This window comes from Aythya ferina (assembly GCF_964211825.1).
Source record: "Aythya ferina genome assembly, chromosome: 2".
In the NCBI taxonomy this organism is placed as follows: Eukaryota; Metazoa; Chordata; class Aves; order Anseriformes; family Anatidae; genus Aythya; species Aythya ferina.
In genome coordinates, this window is record NC_140297.1 from 70331489 (window position 1) to 70350873 (window position 19385).

Here is a 19385-nt window from a genome sequence, read left to right on the forward strand (position 1 = left end):
TGACATATATGATGACACAGTATAAGAAAATCTGGGAGGGGAGGATTTTTTACACTGGAAAGAGGCTTGTAACGTTGCAAGACAGGACAAGCAAAATGCTCTTCTATTAAACAAAATGAATGATATGTAAGAGCTAGTTAAGGAATAACTGAAATATGAGCCAGTGGGTTATAAATCTTTTTCAATCTCCTCTATGCAAGACTTTAAGAATGCAGATTCATGTCAGAACACAGATAGACCCGGTGTTATCGTGTATGTGTTAAAAAGTCGTAGATGAAAAACTTTATGCAATGCTTTCAGTATGTTATCCATCATGTTGTAAAGCATTTAAGTTCTGCATGTGTTTATTTCCAGACTTACTCCATTGAGTCAAAGACACAGATTTGGTCTGGACCAGATATGGTCCAGATATGTATGATAAAGGCTAACGTTACCTACTAGTTCAGCTGCCTAGTCCCAATTTACCTCTTTTAATTGAACAGTGATAAATTGTACTACACTGTACAGCAGATCACCTCTTTCCTGAACATCCATCAGCCCTCCCTTGAACAATTTTATATTTATAGGGACTTTAGCTATTCACCTGCAGTCACCTTACAGCAAGATGCAAATGGGGGCAAAATGCAAGAGGAAAGACAAACTGATAGATTATTAGACAGACTGAATCAGTTTGTAGAGTTGACAATTATATTCATTAACTCAGCCTTCTGTTAATAGTGTGGGTTTGATTGCCGTCTTGCCTACAGGTAAATCTCCATCAAAATTACAGCCATCAGTTAGTCCCCATTTTTATAAACTGTACGCGCTGGGGTGGGGAATAAAAAAATGTTGCTATTTCCTTTCTTCCCTTCACGCCGCTTTCCTGAAGCGGCCTGAGGACAGACGGCGTGGAGCCACAGTGACCTCCGCCGGCCAGCTCCCTGCCTTGCTGCAGATCCGGCAGCTTCTTCCTCTGATCTCTTGCTTGCATGCATGGAGGGCTTGCCACTCTTGCACTCCTTGCACATGCTATTCTGCACCTGTGGCCAGCTGAAGGTGCTGAGCTGAGCATCCCTAGCTTCCAGCTTGAGGATGCTAGGCATTTTCCTGCTCTGCTGAGTTTCCCTGCAGTCGCCTTCTGCTCACTGTTACAAATACAGGTGCACCCATACTGGGCTGAGGTCTTCTCCAGCTCCATATTCTTGTCTCCTCCGAGAAATAGGGTTTAGAATGGTCTCCCATCTCTGTTGCCACTGTGTGAGGATGTATAGCAGTAACTGGGCAGATATTAGGTGGTACTGTTGATAGGGGTTTATTCTGGATTAATATTAATTTTAGATTTTTATTGCAGGTACTTGTTGGGGGTACAGTTTGAAAATATTTCCTATGCTTAGTAATATAAGCCACATACACTGGTATCACCCTCAAACTTGAAGGCTGTAGTGATTTGAATTTATTTCATAAAGGTTTTTACTGAAAATAGTTCCATTTTATAAAAACTGTTATGTTCCACAATTTCCTGTATGATATTCTCACATTGTGAGTTCTCAAGTCAGTCTGAAGTAAGTACAGCTGCATGAGGAGAAAGAAAAACTGCTCTGTAAAGAGCATTTACATACACATTCCAAGGTGAAAGGTAATAATCTCTACTGATGAGCTCCTTTTCATATTTCTGCACGTATTTTGTGCTTCTCTATCAAGAGGAGAAAAACATTACATTCAGAAATAACAGGATTGTCATTTTTGCCAGAAAATAGCATCTTGTCATTTCCTCTTGATTCAAAAGTAAATCAGTTGTTAGTAAGGACACATAAACATGAGCAAGTGAGTCTTAATTTCATGGATAAGAGGTTTGTTTTTTTCCACCAATGAGTAATAAAAGCAAAACATTTTATTCCCCATCATGGCAAATACATCCTGTCTGACCCCAAAATTCATGGATTGTGAATTTAGCTAAAATAAGTTTTGTTCTATTCACGCCCATGAAGTGATGCAAATTTGCACCCAGCCTTGAGTCCAGCTCAAGGCTGTTTAGGAGTGGAATAACTCTGTAATCTGCACTCCTGGTAAAACCTAACCTACCCTTTGTTGGCCCACTGTGCAACTGAGAGCCAGTAGCTGGGAGCTGGAAGAGACCGCTCAGTGTGCTGGGGACTGAGAGCAGTGCAGGTGAGCAAGGGGGAAGCTGGGGCTGGGAGCAGAGCATCAGGTGCAGGGCACCACCAGCCCTTGTGGCACACAGGGTCATGGTGGATTGGTGGCAGGGAAGGCTCCAAGAAGCCCAAATGTCAGCCTCCAGCTGCTTCTCTTGCAGCTGGCTTTGTGGAGAAGGGATGCTCTGCCCCTTTGTTAGAGATCTTAAATCTGTGGATGAGGTAAGGTAAAGAGGTATAGTTTACTTGTCTAATACAGTGTATCTGTCCTTCGCGTCTGACCACTTGTGACCAGAAGCTTTAAACCTGAGTGGTATTTATTTAACACAACTCTAAACAATTAGTACCTGTTTCCATTCCCCTCTTTGAAGATAGCATGGAATCAATACACACCCTCAGTTGTTTTTGTATTGTTTTGTTGTTTTTTGGTTTGGTTTGGTTTCTTTGGAGGGGTAGGTGAAGGAGAGGGGAGAGCTGGTGGTTTTTTTTTGGTTGGTTGTTTTTTGTTGTTGTTGTTTTTGTTTTTGTCTGTTTTGTTTTGTTTTTCATTTTTTGATTTTCTACTTGCATTGTCTGGAGAACTGGAAAGAATCTGAAGACTGCTGATGTGTCAGAAATATACCTACATATATATATATGTATGTATATATATATACTTTTTAGTCAAATCCCATCCACTGCTATCAGGAGAATAGACATTTCCATTGTAGCTGCAGCCTAGAGTTGGTTTTCTTTTTTTGTGTGTGTAATGTGTTTTAGACTAGCCAAGTTTCTTGTCTTTTCTTTTACTTTTACATTTTATTTTTTTATTTTTTTTATTTTTTTTTTGGCAGGGTGGATGTTGGCTTATTGGTTATGAGAGCCTGTACAACCACTGCACTGGAAATAAAAAGCCCTGACACTACAGCAGTAGAAATAACAATGTTAGTTTCTTCTCACTAAGTGGAAATAACATGCTTTGTTCCACCAATTTAAGGTACAGAATACCTGACATGAGATGGTGTACAGCATTTTGTATTTTTCTGGGACAATGTCTCAGCATCGCTACACTGTGCAAAAGAAAAACTGCTCCAAAACTGGTCAGGTACAAGGTCACTGATAATAGGCCAGATTCTCAGAGATGAGGTAAATCAGAAAAGCAAAATGAGAGAATGATTTTTATCAACTGAGAATGTGGCCTGAGACATCTATTTCACTGGCTAGCTGAAAAGTGATTCTTGGGTACTGTGCCCTGGTACCCAACTGTGGAAACCTTCTAAAAGGACGTCTCTTGCCTACAATAAATCAATGTATAATAAGTGATAGGCGCTTACAATAACTGATCACATACAAGTGACAGCAAGAAATGGTGACCTTGGCTTCATAAATCATGCAACTTGCTGAATAGCATCATATATTTTTAAGGTAAGCTCTCATAGAGTTTGAATAAAAAAGGAATCGCTCAGAAAAATGGCATACTGTACCGGTCTTTATCTCAGTCTATCAGGGTGATAAAATGTTAGTAAGGGGCCAGACTGACCTGTTTCTCCTACTGGTTTCTTTGCAGGGCCACACAGTTGCAGGCAGGTTGAAAAGAAACTATTTTTCTAGTAACCACTTGTGTTATCAGTTTTATATGTTATCTCCTAAAAGACTTAAAGTATATTCCAAGTTAAAATGTAATATGAGTTTTGGAGGGACCAGAGGCCTATATTTCCATTACTGTTTCAAAATCTCCAGGTTAAGCTTAACACTGAATCTTAACCTGGAGATTTTAACCTGGGGGGGGGGGGGGGGGGGGGAGGAGGAAACAAACATTTCTCTATAAGGTTTTTCCTTCGTCTTTTTTTCCCACAAGTATTTTTATATTCTCATTTGGAATGCTTTCTACAAAGGTTTTATGCAAGGCTTTAGCTTTAACTTGCCTAATTTTCCTTCACATATTTGGCAATTTATAATGAAAGCATTATTCAGTAACACTGAATATCCAGTGAAGTCAACAGTGGACATAGCCTTCATTCACACTCCGTGAGTTAGTGCCAACTTTGCAAGGCCAGGTGCAGCTGTCTGATGGATGAGGAGCAGTGCTACTACTTCACTGCGTCTGTCTCACATGACAAAAAAGATATGATCGGGAAGTGCCAGTGGAGGGGTGGGGGGAACATCTCTGAACTATCCTAGGCACTGGACTGGCTTCCTTCATAGCATGGTAGCAGATTATATTTTTAAAGTCTCTAACCTCTGTTTGGCAGCTGACAAGACAGATGTTTCAACTATTCTGTGCTGATTAAGCAGGAGTACAAATAACTGACTTTCTAAAGATTATTAATTATAATGGATTAATTAAATAACAGAAAGTGAACTAGGCAGCAGAACAGGTCCAGGGACTGGGGCGTTAGCCCAGCATGAGAAAGACTCTCCTTCTTCTGATATATATGTCCTGCACAGCCTTAAGCAAATCACTTAGTCTTGCTGTGTCCTGTTTGGCAAAACTGGCCAAATAATCATTCCAGGTTTCATGAGAGGTTTTTATAAATATCTGAAAGATGTGAAGGGATGCTCTACATGACTTTCAGTACAACTACAGACATGAGGATTTTCTTGAAATTTGCATGTTGTGATCACCTTTCCCTCACCCTTGAAATAAACTGTTTTTCAGTCACAATATAATTTTATCATCTTCATAAAAATCTGGTCATGATATTATTTTGATGCTCCCTCAACATTTATCTGAAGTGAAAGAGAAGGATGTGCAAGAGGAAGGAAGCTTTCATGGATGCATTTCTATTGGGCTGTTACAGCTCCTGGATTAGGTTCTCAGCTGATAGAACTACAGGGTAATTGCATTACTGTTAATGTAAATCTCCTGATTGACACCATCTAAGAATCTAGTGCTGTCTTCTAACTTCAGTTACTTCTTAAAGTGCTTTTTCAAAGAACTATGATATCTATCATGTTTTTTTTTTCCACTCTGTTCCTTGCAAGATGTAATAAGAAAATAGAATGAGCTTTAGCAGTGAACTTCCAAGCTTTTCTGAATTTAAGTTTGCTTATTGTAATATCATTTTTATGTCACAACTAGACTGCAGATCGAAAGGCAGACTGTGTCAAGGGAATTTGGTGTTTTACATTTAGACAGAACATTTAATGAATTATGCTGCCCCAGATAACCCCTATTTCATTTGTATATAATGCTCAGGGCTAGGGATTGTCTTTCTGATCCTTCTCAGATGTTAGGCAGTATGTTTCAGAGTGGTCATGTTACTGCTCTCATCCTTACTTCAGACCCAATCCTGCAAGTGCTGAATGCGGTAAATCCCAACGAGGGCATGAAAATGACTTTAATACAACAATAATCTTAAATTTATCAAAGGCAGAAAATTCAGAGTAAAATTTAAAATCTAACTTTTTTCTTTGCATGGCTAGTGGTCAGCATGTTTTATGTAAACAGGACCTTTTAGTAATTTAGTGTCTAGTGTCTTTTATATTAGTACCTAATTGCTAGATTTTTAAATGAAAAATGCTCTAAAATGTTAGATTGCCTATAAATATTCTCTTCCTGTGATTCCTGGAGGTATTACTGACTTGAGCCCCTTCAGCTAACTGGTCTTGTCAGTTTGTAGTTCTGCATCTTCAAGGAGGGGAGATAGAGATGTGAATTTAGGTAGGTGCTAGAAAAAGCCTAAGAAAAGCGCACCAAATAGTACATTGGTAAATGAAATAGTCTCAGGAGGAAAATATTACTTTACAGCCATGCAAGGTATAAAAGTAATACTTAAAAAATAAAGAAAAATGAATGGCTAATTAGGCATCAAGCTTCAGGGTGCAAGTTCGTTGCCAGTCAGGGTGAGCAATGAGATTTTTCCCCCACTCCTCTCTGTCAAGGCACTGGTGTTGTTGACTCCATGAGTTTTGGAAAGTAGCACTTCTCCCTCTGTCAGCAGCCTCTGGAAATGGGGCTTTACCTCTGACATGTCTGCATGTTTCACAAAATTGGGACATGTAATGTTTTTTTTCACTTTGTTTCAAAATATGTGATTTTCAGCCTATAAATGCATGTGTCTATTTGCCAATATGTGAGATACCAGACCAGATAAGAAGTTTTCACTGTCAACAGTGAGGCTAGGTAGGGGGGTGAGAGACAGTGTATCTCAAATCTAGCCCCAGGAACCTATCAGTGAAACTTGCAAGCCCTCCGATGGACTGGACCCTCACTGGGGCTGTGTAGTTTAGCTGGTACAGGGATTCCCCCACTGCAGCTGCACATCAATGTAAAATTAAGGGAAGAAAAATAAAAAGTCACTCATTTACAAATGACACATGATCTTCTATAGCACGCCTGAAGTCATTGAGGGGCTGTATTTGGCCTCTGATTTCTATCTCACCTAGATGTACAAGTAGAGTGGCAACGTGGGGAACGATGATGTGATCAAACTCTGCCAGCCTAAGCCTTGGCTAGGAAAAGTTTGCCTGACAACATATTGCTGTCAGGGGAGCTGTGCTGCCTGGATTACCTGAGGACCTGTCCTATGTTTCCTCAGACAGCTCTAAGCACTTCTCTTCTGTTTTAGTGTTGTTTATTATTCCTACGAACAAGCACTAGAAGAGAAGTATCGGTGATTTCAGAAGGCTTTGGATCATGCCCCAAGAGTTCTCTTTTGAACCAGTGGCAAAACTCTCCTGGCCTAGGGTGGAAGTCTGGGCCTGTAACAGTGCATTTTCTTAGGATTTCTTGTTCCATGGGATTCTGTGCAAGTCAGTAAGTATTTCCAGTTGATATGGTAATTTTAAGTGGAAAATTCAAGTCCAGATATTAGAATAAGAAATGAATGTTTTCCTGCTGCACTAGTGATTTTCTTCCATGTGTTTTCCACTTATATTCCCTCTTTGGTAAACCTACAAAATAAGATTATTTGACCAGCAGCACTTGCTGTTGCTCCAGGGCAGAAAGCGTAGGACAGAACCAACATGCACTCTGCTGTCCATACAGAATCCAGATGTTAAAAAATTCACAGAAGCAAGGCAAGCTATGGAATAGAAATAGACAAAACATTCTGAAGATCCTGAGTTCCTTTTTCCCCAAGGACTCTTTCATATATTTGCACATCAAACAAACACCAACCTGATGTGTTCAAACTGAGCGTTTGGCATCAATATCAGCAGAGGATGTAAAACAACCCTCTCATTGCCAGCAGAGCCAGGTCTCTCAACTACAGCGAAGTGCTTGTATGCACTGAATGGCAAACAGCCGCTCTTCGATATCAGCAGTGGCACATGAAAGAACCTGAGGGGAGCTACAGGTCTTTAGCTTTCTCCTCTTTGTTATTAATATTGAACTGTCTGTCTCTAAAGGTAGGAAATCATTGTGTCCATAAAACAATTTGTATTAGGGAAAGATATTTTTTGACACAAGGAGACGGGCTGCAAAAGATATGCCTGGTGTTCCTAAAATTTGCCACCTTGACTAGGCCTAACCTAGTGAAATTTTGTCAGGAACGTTTCAGAATTGGTGTGATTGCTGTAGCAGAGAGCCTTAGTGTTCATTGCATGCTATATTATCTGGAATTCAGTGTCATGAACTGTTCCTGCTGCTGGGTATGTTCTCTTACATACAGTCCATGCCCTAGATACACTGAACAGAGATGAACAGACAGATACGTAGCAGTCTTGTCTGTGTATGCCTCATTTATTCCCAACTGGTTTTGCTGATGACAAGAAGATAAGCTTAGTTTACAACTACGAAATAGTATTGACATTATTATTGTTTATTCTTCATCTGGACAGATTCCTTATGAGGATTACAAATTAGCCATTTTGAGCGTATGAGCAATGGCAATAAGGCTGTGAGCTTGATCTACAGTCGCTTGAAACTTAATATTGTTTTTTGGATACTCTTTAGATATTGCAATTCCTTTAATAATGTAAAAGTATTGAAGATATTCTGTTAGTTCTCTGTTAGGTGTTCAACATGTTACATACTGAAAACATGCTCTCCAAATTGCATAGAGAGTCTTTGAGATTGCTTCAGCTCCTTTATTCTGTTTACATAAAGATGCTGCAACACAATCCTAAGGCTCTGAAAGGATACGCATTAAAACTGGTTGAAGCCCATCAAAATCTAAAGAAAGAAAGGTGTTGCACTGCATGCAATAAGCATTTAAAGAAATGTTCAGCTGGATATGAAAGAGATTTGTGATCCTGTTTAGGGAAATAAGTCAATGATGGCTGCATTGTAGTAGTGCACCCATATTCAGACAAATTTCTGCTGTTTAATGTCATTAAGAATGTGAGGACTGCTGAGTTCTGATTAAATGAAACAGTGTTGCTCCTGCCAAAGTGATCAGTTTTACTATATTACTGAATAACTGAAACTTGCATTATTTTCTGCTGAAATGCCCAAGAAGTTGGTGCAAGACTGCAGAGACAAAGATATGTAAACTGCTAATATGCAAGCCACTAGATATTCTGCCCTGATTTCCTGTGTGGCTACTTTTAGTCATTAACTATATGATAGCTTATTCCACTCCAGTCACAAAGAGGTGTCCTGAACTCTTCAGTACGTTTTTGAAAAGTTACCCCAATTATGGCATCTGCCCCGCTATTCTGACAGCAGTTTTCTTTCCTTTAGCTGGGGCGGCAAACCCAGTTAGGTTTGGTTCCTCAGCCTCCATTGACAGCAACTCAGCTCATTAAGGCAAATCAACCTTCTTTAGTAAAGGCAGCAAACACGTCAGGCTGTGAAGGAAGATGGTTGAGGTGTGTCCAAGAGCTCCTGTCTGTCATCACTGGAACAGAAGTGATAATCTCCAGCAAAAGGGTAAGGCAGATAGATATCCATAGACAGTGACCCCTTAAACTACCTCACTGAGCACTGGCAGAGGCCATCTGCAAAAGCCCTGGAAACTCACCACTGTCCTCATAAAGAATGAGTGCAGACAGCTGCTGTATCATCAGTTTTCATCTTACCTTACCAAATGTTGATTTCCCCATATAATCAGACCGTTGGCTGTCTGTTAGAGTCGGTTCACTGCAGAGATATTTGTTAGCCCACTTTAAAACTGTGAGGACTACTAATTTTCATCAAAGATGCCTTGTTATTTACAGACACTTCTACTGGGCCCTGACCATATTAAAAAGCTAAACAGAAAATCTTGCCGACATCTGGGAACCAAAATTTTTTGGGTCAAGCTGATTTGTGTTCACTGCAACCTACTTATGATATATTTAATTAGTCCATATTCAAGGCTGCTGTCAATCAATTTCCTCTGAAGATTGGCCACAGCTGGAGCTGCAGTGCTGGGGGAGGTGGTGGATGTTCCTGGCATGACTGAGAAGGCTCGGGTGTTCCTTTACTGCATCTTTTCCACACTCTGGGTTAAACCTGTCACCAGACTTGATGATAACAAACTGATGGTTTGATAACAACACATTTTAGGAAGGGATTTTACTTCAGGAAATTATCTGGGAATCTCCTTCCTCCTAAAGAGTTTGGGGCACAGCCAACTTCCTGGCATGACATAGGAATGCCACCTAAGAAATTCATGCTTCACTAGCAAAGCCATTTATTTAATCTCATGCTCATCCACGATTCCATTTTTTGAGGTTTAGAACCTTTCTAACAATTGTAACATCTTTCCTTCAAAGGTCTCAGGGGGTGTTTTATAAATTTTGATTAGCCTGTATTAATCACAGGCCTGTATTAATGCCTGCAGTTTTAAGTCACTAAATTTCATGTCACACAGTTGGCCCCTTTACATGCCAACTCTCCTAAAAGGACATGAGCTCCAGAACAAACCTGGGAGGTATTTCATCTTCACCAAACTAAAAGGAGCTTAAATTCTAGGCTTAGAGTATGTTGGAAAAACAATGCATGTTATTTTATTTACCGTGGCAAATGGACAGTTGATGTTTTTCTTCACCAAGTCTTTTTCACTAAAAGATCTCAAAGAAACAGCCTGCATTATAAATAGTAGAGAAAAATGATAATCGCAATGTAGTCTCTTGCTTCCAAATGATGATGTGCAAGGCACGTACATAACTTCTTGGCAAGGATTCATTTGTCAAAATAAAAGAAGCCAACTGCATAGGGAAAAGAGACAATAGATCTTGAAAAACTTGTAGATGCTAGCAAAAATGTAAACAAAAAGTTGCAATGACAGATGTATTCATGTAATGCTGCCAGAGTACTAGCTTCAAAAATTAACAACTGTTGATGCTTTTGTGACTAGTCAAAAGAGCAGGTGTCATGATTTCTGCTATGTTTGACATTTTCTATAGTTTCTACTCAATTTTAATCTGTGTAATACCCAATACTCAGCTTTCTACAGGAAAGACAGAATAAGTAAGATTCCCACAAATGGGATAATACATTTGAAGACAGCTGACCTAAGAAAAGAGATAGCAGAGATGAAAATTTCTTGACATTTTTATGAACTCATCATTTTTGCCATTTAATATATAAAAAGAAAAACCTATTTCCACTGATTGATTACTTTAATGAATAAATGTACTCAATGATTTGGTGGCTTGAGTGGATTAAATTTCCCTTGCTGGCAGGAACTGGCCTTAAATGAAAGTGTTTTGAGAGTTTATTCATTTTTCCCACACCAAAAAAAAAAAAAAATCAGTCTGAATTTCAGACCACTTTGATCTCTGTGTATATTTTATAAACTATTGTCTCAACCTATGTGAGCTCCTGTGGAGTCAAACCCAATAACCCAATTACAGTCCCTCAGTCCCTCAGACTATGTGCTCAGATAATTCTAAACCAGATTTTTCACAATGTCGCCAATGCATTGAACATCACCCAGCAGCTTATAATCATAACCTTCTTCTCATGCATTGTACTTCCTTGCTGTAATCAATTCAAATAGTCATCATCACATAAGCCTCCCTCCTCACCTCCACAAAATGCTTTCAAAAACACAGCAGCAAATAAGCAGCTGGTAAAAAGAAAGGCTGCATTGCAAGTTATAGGTTTGAAAAGTTTTGGAGGCAGACAGGAGGCAAGACTGAATATCACTGTAGGGAGCAACAGGGGAAAGGAGAAGAAGAGAATTTATTATTTAAAAAAAAAAATTGTTTTGCTTTGAATTAGGAAAACGTGGAACTGTGTGATTTTGCAGAGGTGCTGGAGGACTGGATAATTTTCTGCTTGTGGCTCTGTTTTCTTACAGTAGATCGATTATTGAACTCATGAGTTACAGTACAGCATAACCTGAAGTTCTTAAACTCATAAGTTTGGTTCATAATTCCTCCTGCAGTACTGGGTGAAGCATTGTGAGTCTTTGGAGCAGAGCATCATGTGACATCTCCATGCTAATATAGATTTGTGCTAATGTCAAACACACACACTTGCCAGAAGCTAAATGTAAATTTCTTCCCACAAAGGCAGAGTTGGAAGCAGCACAGGGCTATAACATTCATTCCAAACATATTTTAGCTTTAAGAAAGTTGCCTTAATGGAAAAGAAATGCATTAAAAAGTTATACAATGTACTACTTTAATCACAGTTTTATATTTTGAGTATGTTTGCTTACTTTCTAGATTTATGTCTCCCAGTAAAAAAGACTGAGTAAAGAGAAGCAAAATAAAACTGAAGGAAAATAACATTTTCATTTTCACTAGCAATACTGGCTTCATCATGCTTCAGTGCAGATGAACCTGGTGATTACATGTATAAGAAAAGAGACCTCAATCTATGATGTATCATTTGCTCCATATTTTAATTTTTCTGGTTTTGTCCTGATACTTGCTGTAGTTGTCCCTATGAAATGTCTCACACGGTATTAAAGGAGAAAGTAAGCTTTCTTTTGAGAACAGTTGCCTCTCATTGAAGGACCCTCTGCACTTGTCCTTTCTCCACCTGTCAGTGTTCATGTCTGTATAGATACATCTGCCTATTTACTGTGTCATCTGTATTACTTTTTTTTCCCTCATTTTTCTGTTCTGCAGCATTTCCCAGTGTCCTGGTTTCAGTTAGGACAGAGTTAATTTTCCCTCTAATAGCTAGTAGGGTGCTATGTTTTGGCTTAGGATGAAATAACATGCTGATAACATGCTGATGTTTTAATTGTCACAGAACAGTGCTTACACCAAGCCGAGGATGTTTCAGCTTCTCACTCTGTCCTGCCAGCGGGCAGGCTAGGGGTGCAGCAAGAGCTGGGAGTGAACAGACCCAGGACAGCTGACCCAAACTGGCCAAAGGAGTATTCCATCCCATATGGGGTCATGCTGAACAATATATAGGGGTGGCTATCCAGGGTGGGGGGGGTGGGCTGCTTGGGGTTAGGACACCCAGTTTTATTGAGTGGTTCCTCACTGACTCAAAAATTTTAAACAAAAAACTTGCTTGTGCATAATATCATTTCTGTCATATGTAAAGATATTCTAATGTACAGAGGTAATGTATAGAAAATGTTCAGATAATCTAGAAGTGTCAGATGGTTAGATTAGCAAAAATTGAAGGCTGATTTCTCTTTTTTGTTGTTGTTGTTACCAATTTAACTAGTGTGTTATCTAAACTCTGCAAGATGCAGTACTGAAGACCACAAGGCCTTTCCATCTGGGACAGAAGCACAAATGAGAGGCAGAATCCTTCACAACAATTAATGATCACAATCCATCTGACACACGGCAATATAAGCAATATCTGCCATGGAGAGCATTCAGGGATGCTGTTTCTCAGATATGCCTCCAGAGCAAGGTGTTTCTCTGTGCAACTTCACATAACTGCAGTCTGTACAGAATTGATGGAATACACGGGGAGGGGGGGAGAGAATTTACTGGGGTTGACAACTAGTTGTGTACAATCACGTGCAGCACAATCATATAGCACCCAAATGTGGTTTTAACCCAGGTCATTATCAATCTGTCTGGAACTCAAAAGACCACCATATTTAGAGACACTTATAATCTGCAGTTTAAAATTCCTGGTTTCTAATTATGTTTGTTTAGTCAAACTGAGACTTTCCCATTACTTTTCTCAAGAGTCCTAGCTATTTTACTAGCAAACTTCAGTAGCAGTTTCTTGTAGAGACAAGTCTAGGGGAAAAAAAAATTAAAAAAAAAAAAAAAAAAAAAAAAGCAGTTTCTCCACCAAGTTATCTAGAGATATGCCAAATAGGTTTAGATCAGCTGGCAACAAGAACTATCTTGCTTCTTTGGAGGTGCTCTGGGCTCTGGCCCTGCTGCAACAGATAAAGCTCCCTACTTTTTTTAGTGTATTCTTGTTTTAAACAAGATATATTAAACATATATATTAGATAAAACCCATTAACTAAACACATATATTAGCATGAATCTTTCTGCAGGGTAGATGTGTCCTGAAAATCTGGAGATTCTTTGATAACAAAAATCTGAAGAGGCGCACTAGCTCAGAAATTCACATACCACAGCAGGAATCCTAAATCCACCTCATCACAACTCAACCATGAGAAAACTTTTTGTCTGAGGGAAAAAAAAAAAAAAAGCAATGATGGCTACTTATGGCTAGAAATATCACTAATGGGGAATAAAAATATTGGAAAAACTATTTTTAAAATGTGGCTTACTCTTAGAGTCCCATGAGACTAACTTATTACATTACCATAACCTGATAGTGATGTGACATCTCCTTTCAAATCCATCCTTTCTCAAAGGACATCAAGAGAGGTGAAAGCTGACAGCATTTGTCTTACACTGGCAGAGCTTTGGGTCAAGCAGGCATCATACCAGGTGTGCAAGGACTGAATTTGACCCGTGTCACTACAGCTTCCAAAGGGATTCTACAGTAAGCACTGCTGTATTCAAGGCTGTGTATGCTGGCATCACAACTAGATCTCCACTTTAAGGGCAATGTTGAGGGCATCTTTCATCCTGGGGCAAGCGCAGAGCATTGGAAAGATGTTCTGCTACAAAAATTTTGCGACAAGCTGCCATCGTCTCCTGCAGGGCAAATACAGGAGTCTACTGCTGAAGACAAGCCATCAGAGCCTGCCTCAGGTGCTGACAGTGCTTCTTTAACACGTCAGCTTCTCTAACACAAGCCTTATTCTCAAGAACAGCTGCTACTGATCGAGCTGTTACTGATCAGGCATCTTCTCCTTGTTGGCTAAAAGGCAAAAGCAAATCTGTCGGAAACAACATGGCCTAGCTTCTTGTGGGCAGAGGGTGAGATCAGCTTCTAGTCTGCTGACTGCTTGCTCACATCCAGTATAGCGATCCAAATGTGTTTTTGGATGGGCCAGAGGAAGACCAATCGATCTTTTGGAAGCAGGAGGGAAGGCTGTATGATGAATTGGCAAGATTTGGTTCCAGACACCTGAACTGCCTGCCATCTAGTGTATGTTCAGAGCACATTTCCAGCCAGAGAACAAAGAACAGAATTAATCTGAGCTAACATGGCACACTACCGGGAGTGCATGCTGAAAATAGCTTAGCATTTTCATCATGGGACTCTGCATTATCATGATAGGGCATAGCCCCCAGAACAGCTCACTAGCAGCAATTCAGCTACAGTGATCACGCCACTTTTAAAATCACAACAGACAAAACCCAGCCTACTTATTTAGCTGTAAAAGAAGAAGCAGATTACATTTTTCTGACCAAATGTACAACACCAGTTACACCGGATAAGCTACAGAAGATCTGTGTTCCAGGTATATCACTTTTACCATGTCTGCTTCATCTATTTAGCTGTCTGTCTTGGACAGAGCTGCTTGTGCTAGACATGCACAAACACTGAACCAAACAGTGGTCCTCTGCCACACAGAGCCCCAGTGTTCAAATATCAGTGTATTAGACAAGAGTTTGTTCCGTTCTGTGCCAAAGTATCATCCATTTTCCATAATCCTTCATTTCTGTACACCCATCAATTTCAAGACAATTTTTCTTTAATGAAATCCTCTAATTTAGAAGACAAGTGAGTAATAAAGGATAGGGAATGTGACTTGAGAAAAAAGGACTGAATAGATAGAAGAATATGCTTCACACACCTCACGGTACATTGTCCACATTGGTCCATATTTTTTTGTCTCATTGCGACAATAGTTGCCTAAGAGTTGGTTCTTTCTTTATTGAACTATAAAATTACCTGGGCATTCTGACAAAAATACTTCAAAGAAACAATAAGACATTTTTTATAAATACTGTGTGTGTGTGTGTGTGTGTGTGTGTGTATTTATATATACATACTCATTGTTGAATTTTCTCCAAACCCATGGAAAATAGTAAAAATTATTTTGGAATTATCAAACCCAAACTCACATCCATGTTCAACAGAGGTGTAATCTCAAAACCAAGTCACAATGTTTCTGAGATCCAAGCACAGACACATCTATAACAGAAAAAGGACAGGGGTCCCTGAGCTGTGAATGACCGAGTCAGCTCTGGGAACACAATAAAAACAGGCACAGCAGCGTGGAGCTAATTGCCTCCTACCTGGGCTAATTAGCTTTTATGTAGCACTGCAGTGATGTAGCTATGCTGCCTCTGGATCTGGCCCTGCCTTACAACTAAGACAATGCTTTTAAAACTGTGTAGTGCTGGCACTGACAGGATACAACCGTGACCCTCTGTCACCTTCCACCAAATAGAAGACAAAAAGAAATCAGTTATTTTTGTAATGATCGGTGATGAACCTTCTTGTTGCTCTGACTTCAGGAATATAAACATATGCTTTTTTTTTTTTTTTTTGCTAAATTAAGACATACATGTGCATACAATCAGTCTTCCTGGGAGTATGACAAATCTCCCTTGCCCTACTTTTGGTGTTGCATTCTCACAGCAGTAATATCATGGCAAGTTTCCCGTGCCTGTTCCCTTCAATATGTGCTTAGACTGAAATCAACTGCTGGCTGCTGGAACAGACACAGCTCTGAGTCACTGCCTGCAAAAAGGCTTCTGATTAGAAGTCCCTTTGTCAGCGTAACCTAAAAGAAATGAGACAAAAAAGATAAAACAATTGTGCTTCTTAGGTTTAAAATATTTTTTGTTTTGTTTTGTTTTTCTCTTTTTTTTTTTTTTCTGCCTGAAACATACAACAATGGTTAAATTTTAACATGGAATTGGGGCTCATGTTTCTGTTGTACAGCATAGGGTTGCACAAAAGAAAAGTGAAAAGGTAGTTGTTGCACGAATCATTCTTTTTTGTGGTTTTAATTTTCCAAACTTTACAAAAATCCTATTTCATCTTGTCTTCATATGGCCACCACAAGGGCCAGGAACAATTCTGGAGCTTTTAGTTGGGTTGCATGCGTTTCCCTCATTTCCACAAGTGGGAAAAACACCACTAAGTTCTCAGTCCCTCTGAACTTTTGCTAAAGGAATAGCTCTGCTCACACAGGCTGCAGATCCAGCAGTATAAAGGGTATCAGTCGCAAACATTTAGCCAGTTTGTTACATGTATTTAAAAATTAATAGTGAAACTACAGCAATGAAATCTTGCTGCAGCGCTTCACTATAAAATCTTTGCTTGGTGAACTTTTATGAGGTTAGGATTAGGAAGGTCCTACTGGTCCTATTACTGGGAACTAATGTGGTTTATTGATATTTTTATTTCAACAACTGTGTAGAAGTGTCCATAGGGCAAACCTGCCTTCTCCGCTTCCCCAGGGGTACCTGTGAATAAATGAGTGTTAAGACGAGTGTAGCTCATTGTGCAAAGCAGGGAAATAAAATGCAAACAGTGAAGAAAGAAGACACTGCTTCTGGTTTGCAGCAGGAGGAGAAGGGTGTGTAAGAGGGGATCTCTATGGGTCAAGGCAGGGGCTGGGGAAGGAGTGGTACATGTAGCTGTAACCTGGACCTGCCTGTGGAAAGGTACTGCAGGACTACAGCCACTGCTGCTGAATTTAAGCAGGTGGAAGGAAAACTGAATTCAAATTGTTACTGCAGTGGGTCCAAGGCACAGGGCAGAAAACATTCACCATTTGTATAAAAATAGATATGTACGTAAATATTCAACAATATCTTCTCTAGTAATGAACAAGGAATAAATTGCTTATTTGATGTATGATAAAACCATTATTTTGCACAGATGAGGCAGATGACACTTGATTTATATTGTCTTGCAAAAGCTTCAGACAATTAAGGGGAACACTATTCCGAGACTTATTACATTGACAAAATTCTGGTACAGCCAACAGCAATATGATTCACACAAGGATCTTCTGGCATGTAAAGCTCGTTTTAACAGATACCAATGTGACATGCATAAAGCTGTCAGGCTTTCTCTAAAGGACAGTCATCCACTTCATGTTTCAAGTACCAAATTAATTATATTTGACATTTAATTTATAACCTAGGGTATTTTAGATTTAGAACTTGACTATGATAACAGCAGATTAGAGCAGCGTTCCATTTGACAGAATCGATTTTTTTTTTCACGTTATTTTCATTGTGAGCAAGGGTCTTGATTCAGATTTTTGTGTACCAAGCCTGCGTACAGGACACTGATACCTCTAAGCAAAGTACACTTCATTCTCCTCCTCCCCCAGCCTTTCTGTGGTGAATTATTTTTCACTTTGAAGCAAGTTTCTTTTCCAGTCTTAATCACAAAGCTCCACCTACTGGAGTGAGGAGAGAATTGTACACAGAAAAAGAACACATGCTGTTAAACAGAATTATCAAGGGAAAACTGCTATGAAACTGTAAGCAGTTCATCTCCTCCACCTAATTTCTAAAGTCTTTCCGTCCAAGGACTTTAAAATGTCAGGCTGGAGTGAAAGCCAAGAATGTAGTGTTATCTTTTCAACTGACTGAAATTGGAGCTCTTTTCGTATTGTTACTGATAAATATTTCAATCCTCTGATACTAGTATTTCATGAAGATGTAACACCTTGCCTTCTAGGTTGCAAAGCATTTAAAAAATATAAATATGCAAAGTAGCCTGTAAATGTATAAGTATACGTTACATATACATATAATGATTGATGAATAATTTTTACATTACTGAAAGTGTAATTTGTCATTTCAGGATCAATCAACTAGCTTTAAAAGAAAAAAGACAAAACATTTATATAAATTTACCCACTGAAACTTACGGTATTCCATACAAATTATACAAATTTAGATCATTCTTTGATATCCCATTGGGACACAGCTGGCACAGCTGGAACCCTGGCTTTGCAAAATACTGCTGCAGGAAAGAAGATGAAGGGCTACACCAAAATGCACTGCCATTTTCAAAGCAGAGCAGCTTTTTAAAACTCGAAGTGCTTTGCAGATGTTAATATAAAAAAGCAGATTTTTTTTTTTCCGCAAAAGGTGAAAAATCCACTCATGGTTTCAGGATTCTTACCCTTTCAGATGAAGGCTCTGTGGCCACTTCCAGAATTTTTCTGCAACAGAAGGTACAAATCTAAATGTCGCCTTCTATCAAGACAAGTGTTTCAGTGAAGAACCAGGACACTTGTCAGGATCATCTTATTCAAGATGACTAACACAGCCCTGAGCCTGTATTTTGAAATTCTCCATACCAGGACAAGATTAGCTCATTGCTTTTAGTAAGAGCACTAGCTTGGTATTTAGTAGTCTGCTATCAAGAATTACATTTTGGTATGCTGCACAAATAGGTCTGCCAATTAAAAATTGTTTTAATTTCTAATATTTATGAGGGACAGAGATATGATACTTGCATCAGAATATCTTCAATTAAAAAGGTGATTAAAGCATGTCTTTAACAAATCTTAATCATAGAATCATTAAGGTTGGAAAAGAGCCCCAAGATCATCTGGTCCAATCATCACCTTCCTACCAGTGTCACCCACTAAACCGTGTCCCCAGGCACCAAGTCCGACCTTTCCTTCAACACCCCCAAGGACAGTGTCTCCACCACCTCCCTGGGCAACCCGTCCCAATGCCTGACTGCTCTTTCTGAGAAGAAATGTCTCCTCATTTCCAGCCTGAACCTCCCCTGGCGCAACTTGAGGCCATTCCCTCTAATCCTGTCACTGGCTACCTGTGAGAAGAGGCCGACCCCCAGCTCCCCACACCTTCCTTTCAGGTAGCTGTAGAGAGCAATGAGGTCTCCCCTGAGCCTCCTCCTCTCCCAACTGAACACCCCCAGTTCCCTCAGCTGCTCCTCACAGGACTTGTGCTCCAGGCCCCCCACCAGCTTCTCCTTAGCCTCCTTTTTTAGGACGCCTGGCAGATGGGAGGGCTGCGCGGTGCCTCCTCTCTCGATATTCCCCAGACGCACCACCGACACCACACAGCACGCTGAGGCTTGAATTTATTAAGAGCAATTTATTTATTTATTTATTTATTGCGATGGGCAACGCCGCTCCTGCAGCA

General features: G+C 39.6%; 1 long non-coding RNA gene across 2 annotated transcripts; it reads right to left on the bottom strand.

The window, feature by feature from the left end:
* Window positions 1-15721: 15721 nt before the first annotated feature.
* Window positions 15722-19287, bottom strand: LOC311431647. 2 transcript variants are annotated; one of them, XR_014689561.1, is made up of 3 exons: window positions 19204-19287; window positions 18391-18430; window positions 15722-16021 (listed from the first exon to the last, which is right to left on the bottom strand). It is a non-coding gene; the product is annotated as an uncharacterized lncRNA (long non-coding RNA). The 2 variants fall into 2 exon arrangements; XR_014689562.1 differs by having other exon boundaries at window positions 19179-19286.
* Window positions 19288-19385: the final 98 nt, after the last annotated feature.